The sequence below is a fragment of the Triticum aestivum genome, chromosome 7B (genome assembly GCF_018294505.1).
Source record: "Triticum aestivum cultivar Chinese Spring chromosome 7B, IWGSC CS RefSeq v2.1, whole genome shotgun sequence".
Classification (NCBI taxonomy): domain Eukaryota; kingdom Viridiplantae; phylum Streptophyta; class Magnoliopsida; order Poales; family Poaceae; genus Triticum; species Triticum aestivum.
This window is the reverse complement of record NC_057813.1, coordinates 349,481,104-349,486,616: the sequence shown is the minus strand read 5'-3', so window position 1 is coordinate 349,486,616 and position 5,513 is coordinate 349,481,104. Positions and strand designations below refer to the sequence as shown.

Genomic DNA, 5,513 nt, shown 5'->3' with positions numbered 1-5,513 from the left:
CCTGTTGTCCGTAAGGGGTCTAGGGCTCAGATAATTAATTCATCGCTGCGTAGGTCTTACCTTTGGGATTCCATGCATCACCTTAAGTTGGTACGCAATATGAGGGCACATAGTGACCCATGGTTTGCATAATATCTATTGCGCATTGGTGATGGTAAGGAGGAGACAAATCAAGATGGTGAGGTCCGCCTTCCAGACGAGATATGTGTGTCGTCAACTGGGAAGGACACTGACCTTGATACACTGATAGACAATACTTTTCCTAGCCTTGATGCTAACACGTCAGACCCAGACTACATCACCTCCAGAGCAATCTTATCGACAACGAATGATTGCGTGGATAGGATTAATTTGAAGATGATCAGTCGATTCCAAGGAGATGAGATGGTGTACCATAGTTTTGATTGTGCGGTTGACGACCCTCATAACTACTATCCTCCTGAATTCCTTAACACATTGACCCCTAATGGGCTGCCCCCGCATGTGTTGAAGCTCAAGATTAACTGCCCTGTCATATTGCTCAGGAACATTGACCCCGCGAACGGACTTTGCAATGGCACGAGGCTGGTGGTTCGAGGATTCCAAAGGAATGTCATCGATGCAGAAATTGTCCTGGGCCAACATGCTGGAAAAAGGATCTTCTTGCCAAGGATTCCCCTTTGCCCCTCTGATGATGAGATGTTTCCTTTTCAGTTCAAGAGGAAGCAATTTCCAATAAGGCTCAGCTTCGCCATGACGGTTAACAAGGCACAGGGGCAAACTATCCCGAATGTCGGTATTTACTTGCCCGAGCCTGTGTTCTCTCACGGGCAGTTGTATGTTGCACTATCTAGATCCACCGCTAGAAAGAATGTCAAGATTCTTGCCGTCCCTGATGCTGGTAATAAGAAAAGAAACTCAGATGACATCAAAAAGAAGAGTTCAACTTGCAGCAAAAACACATGCGATTATCCTGTTGGTACGTACACGAAGAACATCGTCTATAAAGAGATCCTTACATCATAGGTGAGAAATTTGGCAGTTATATTTCCACTCTATCATTTTATTATGTATGGCAATATTTTTATTTCACAATAAAATTAGATAATGAAATGGTTTTTAATTTATCTGAGATTTATTTTGTGCAGGTCACCTCTGTCATGGAGTCTAATTTTGTCGCTGGAACATCGTCTAATTTTGTCGCTGGATGGGATGTTTCCTCTCAGAGCAAGGGTATACGATACAATAAAACGGAGTGATATCTCTGGCGATTTTCTTGCTCCTGATCAGTAAACAAATCAGATGGAAGCAATCATGTTTATGTAGGGAAGATAATCGCTCCGATTGCCCTATGTAGAGAAGGTAATCGCCGAGATTGCAGGGCAGTTAAGGCCGCGCGTCACATGCAGGAAGAAATTCCCGAGTTCAGCGGAAGGGAAGTATTATAAATGGCCACTTCAAAGCAAGGCTGCTCGCACTACCCCATTGACGCCCTGCATAGGTCTCTTTCTTCTCTCTCTGGCCGATCCATTGTGGGCACGTTCATCAGTCGTGGAAGAGAACCTGTATACGTTGGGGAAACGACGGCAGCCGGGACGGGCTCAGCGGTGCAAAGCACCTCAAGGCCGTCCTCCCGGCGACGCTGCGCTACGGCCGTCGTTGCCTCTGCGCTCCACTCGCCATGTCCGTCGCACCAGCCGAGGTGAGCTCCTTGCATTCACGTATTAGCAACAAGCGAATCAGCTTTCACAGGCGCTATACAAACAACCACCACATTTTTTTATTCAATTAAGCTTTACTTATGTCTATGTTGTTTCAGATGGATCTGAATGAGATAAAAGAAAATGCCTGTGCTATTAATTTTACTGAAATGAAGGAATACATCATGTCCTTCCCTAGCAAAACCAAGTTAGTGAATATCCATGACACAACCTTGACACGTCGAGATTTGGAATGTCTTTTAGAAGATGAGATATGGGTGGAGAGCGAGGTCAGCTAAAATATATTCCAATGATCATACTTACACACTTCAAGAATGTCTAATTTATTTGTTACTTTTTCTACTATAGGTCATAAATGCATATATTTACTGTCTAAGGGTCCAGGATAAATTTTGTACAGCGGGTGCACGTGTATTCTTGGAAACTACATATGATTCAGGAATACTTAAGCGAGATGGTGAAATTCCCATAAGCCTTGAGAGTCATCACCACATCGTTGAAAAGGTGCTTAAGTATCTACAGCATGACATGGTTAGACTAATTTTCCTACCTATGGTTCTATCATTTGTTATCAATTTGTTTACCTAGCCGGGGCAATGACTTATATATTTTGTGTCAGTTGTACATTCCAATTAATATGAACCAAACGCATTGGTATCTATCTGTTGTCAATATCAAACAACGCGAGATACAAGTACTCGATTCTTTTGGTTCTCGAATGAGCCGAGCTGATCTACAACTTACGGTATGATTTTACTATATCTGTACTTGGAATTCATGCAATTAGTTTCACCTATATTATCATACTTTTTTTCTATTTAACAGCTTCAGGGGCTTGAGGCGCATCTAAAGATTGCTTCTAAGATGAATGGGTTTAACCTAGGTACTTGGCCAGATATTGATGTAACTAGATGGACTATAAAAGAGTATATTCAAGATCGAATTCAATCTGATGGGTATGTTTGAAATCATCACATGAGAAAATGCGAAATGAGAGCAGCAGTAACAATTATTGATTATTATTCAACAATTCCTTATGTTTGCTTATTACTAATGTGCCCAATATTTTTAACCAATAGATCATCTTGCGGCTTGTTCATGCTACAATTCATTGAATACTGGACAGGACACAAACTGTCACATCCTGTTACACAGGTAATTTGTGAAGGATGACAAAAGTGTATTGCATATCTAATTCAATGTTGTAATATATTGATTCTAATTATTATTTTTCCAGGAAGATGTCAAACCCTTCAGGCAAAAAGTAGCAATCATTCTCCATGAATCAGATCTGAATGATATAAAAGGAACTCCTGAGTACCATAATCCAGCAGACGATATAATAGATACTGACGGTGTTGAAATATTGGACCCGCCACCTGCCATGGTTGTTCTGAGAATGCCACTTAATAAAAATGAGCTACTTTGCAAACTTCGAGGTCATATCATGTCCATTCATAATGCAGATTCCCGAGAGTAAGTCAACTTTCAAAATAACAATATCTGCATTTATGTATATTATTTTTTCACTATATCGTTGATGCTATGGTTTATTTGATAGGAAAGAATGGATCCGTAGCTCCAAGCCCTACCCACTAAGTATAAGTCTTAGACAACTACAAGACTTACTAAAGAATACACGGGCAATTGATGTCGACAGTTTTAACATGGCTGTTCGAGTAAATGCTACAGACGACATTCAATGGGCTAAAGACACTCCATATCACTATATGGATCTCAGATTTTCTGTAAGTTTTTAAAATCTCATAATACTTCCTTTTACGGCGACGAGCACATATAATTGCAACCATAAGCGCATAGAATGTTAATAATCCTTTACTTTCCTCTCAGATGATACTAAATGACTCTACACAAGATCCAAAACTCCGTTTACCATTTGATGCCCAACGCTACATTATTGCAAAACTATTTCATCGTTGGCCTGATATGTGCTTTGACGTCTCGGTGTGCAAGTTGGTAATCATACTTCCCATCTCTGTGTGTGCTTTTCACCCGTATTTTATTTCTAAAGCCTACTTCACACAGATTTTGTTGCCGTTTTGTACAACCGGTCGCTTCATCCTCTTCCTGTTCGACCTATTGGATAGAACAATCACTATACTCGACCCTCTTCCCCTATCGGATGCATGGAAAAAGAATCCTTCACAGAAGGACATACTTAAGATTCAATGTATTTCATTCCATCTAAACATAGCATTACAAGATGCAATTCCTGGCTGGAATGATGATGTTTTTAGATGGCGTCGCATCATACCACTTGGAGTTCCAAAAAACCCAAACAGGTTATAACCTTAACATTCCAATTATTTGACCATATTTTCATCTATCATATTGCTAATAACATTTACTCCTATGCAGCAATATGTCTGGGTTTTTAGTTTTAAAGATTATGCGCACGTGGCATGATCATGAACATGGATTACCAGTTGTCCCAGTGAGTACTCTACATTCACCATTCATGTGTCCTTTTAGATGTGAGCCTTGCATGACAGCATAATTCACGTGCAGGACGATTATGACCTACGAAATCAGGTGTTGGTACACTTGCTGTCGTACAAGGACAATGAATGCGTAGAAAATATTCCACAAGTCGTGCGTGATTTGGTGAAGAGAATTGGGATAAACTTCTTTTAGTCGGAGAATCATATGTGTTATTTTATTATAACAGCGATGATCAATTAAGGCACTTGAGGATATTGGTTATTATAAGGTTTCAGTAAGATGCATTGCTGGAGCAAAATGTAAGTTTAATTACCAAAAGCATACCGTGTGATGTTGCAAGTTACTGAAATCCCAGACAGATCTTGAGAAACCAAGAATTACATTACCACCTGTTCCTCCATCGACACCTGCAATATTTTGGTAATTATAACGAAATTCTGGGTGCATCAAAACTAGAATAAGTAGCAGAAAATAACTTCGGCTATTAGAAACATTTTGACATTGTGCAGATGGCACAGTATAAATCTACGAAGATTTTTCACAGCATCCGGAGCTAAATGAAAGACTGCAGGCACAAACATATATGAACGCCTGAAGACTGATATCTGAGATCCACAAATATAGACACATGTACATGCATGACTCACCAATATTAACAAGTCCTAGATCAATTCTTCTCTGACAGGCTACTACTTATCACGAGATGTAAGCAACTAAACAAAATAAGGCTACTACTTAGTAAATGGGGAATTTGGCGAAAGATGTTAGTTTACCTGTGTGCCGTTTGTGATGTGGTTGGCCTCAGCAAAATTCTGTCCGGCAGCCCGGCAGGCAGGGGGTCAGCGAAGGGGTGTTGGAGCCTTGGAGGAGTAGAGACGCAGGGCAGTTGGCCGGCAACATAACGGCGCGGCCGCACAGGCAGTCGTCGCCGATCGCTAGGGGGAGGGAGCAGGGCAGGGGGGTGGCCCCTGGCTGCGCGATGCAAGAACCGCGAGGGCGAGTGACAACTTAAGCCGACGCCAGATCCCGGCGGGCGGCGGCTGCTGCTCGGAGGGCAGGTCGCTATGGTGGCCGGTGGTGCCCCCCCTCCCCCCTCCCTGGTCAGCGGCCGAGATGGGGAGAGACCGAGAGGATGTTGTGCGCTGCCTTTTTTTAGGGATTGTTTCTTTTTTACGGGATTTTGAGGGATTGTTGTGGCTCGGCCCCCACCTTCTCCTCGTTCCCGGTGCCGGTGCCGGCCGGCCCCCACCTCCTCCCCGGCTCCCGGCACCGCCCACCCCCACCTCCCCCCGGTTCCTAGCGCCACCCACCCCAACCTCCCTTGGATCCCAGCGCCGCCCACCCCCACCT

The 5,513-nt window shown here is 42.9% G+C and overlaps 1 long non-coding RNA gene across 1 annotated transcript; it reads left to right on the top strand.

Moving 5' to 3' along the window:
- Positions 1-3,351: 3,351 nt before the first annotated feature.
- Positions 3,352-3,873, top strand: LOC123159529 (uncharacterized). The gene is made up of 3 exons (XR_006479773.1): positions 3,352-3,448; positions 3,552-3,677; positions 3,747-3,873. It is a non-coding gene; the product is annotated as an uncharacterized lncRNA (long non-coding RNA).
- The last annotated feature ends 1,640 nt before the right edge of the window (positions 3,874-5,513 follow it).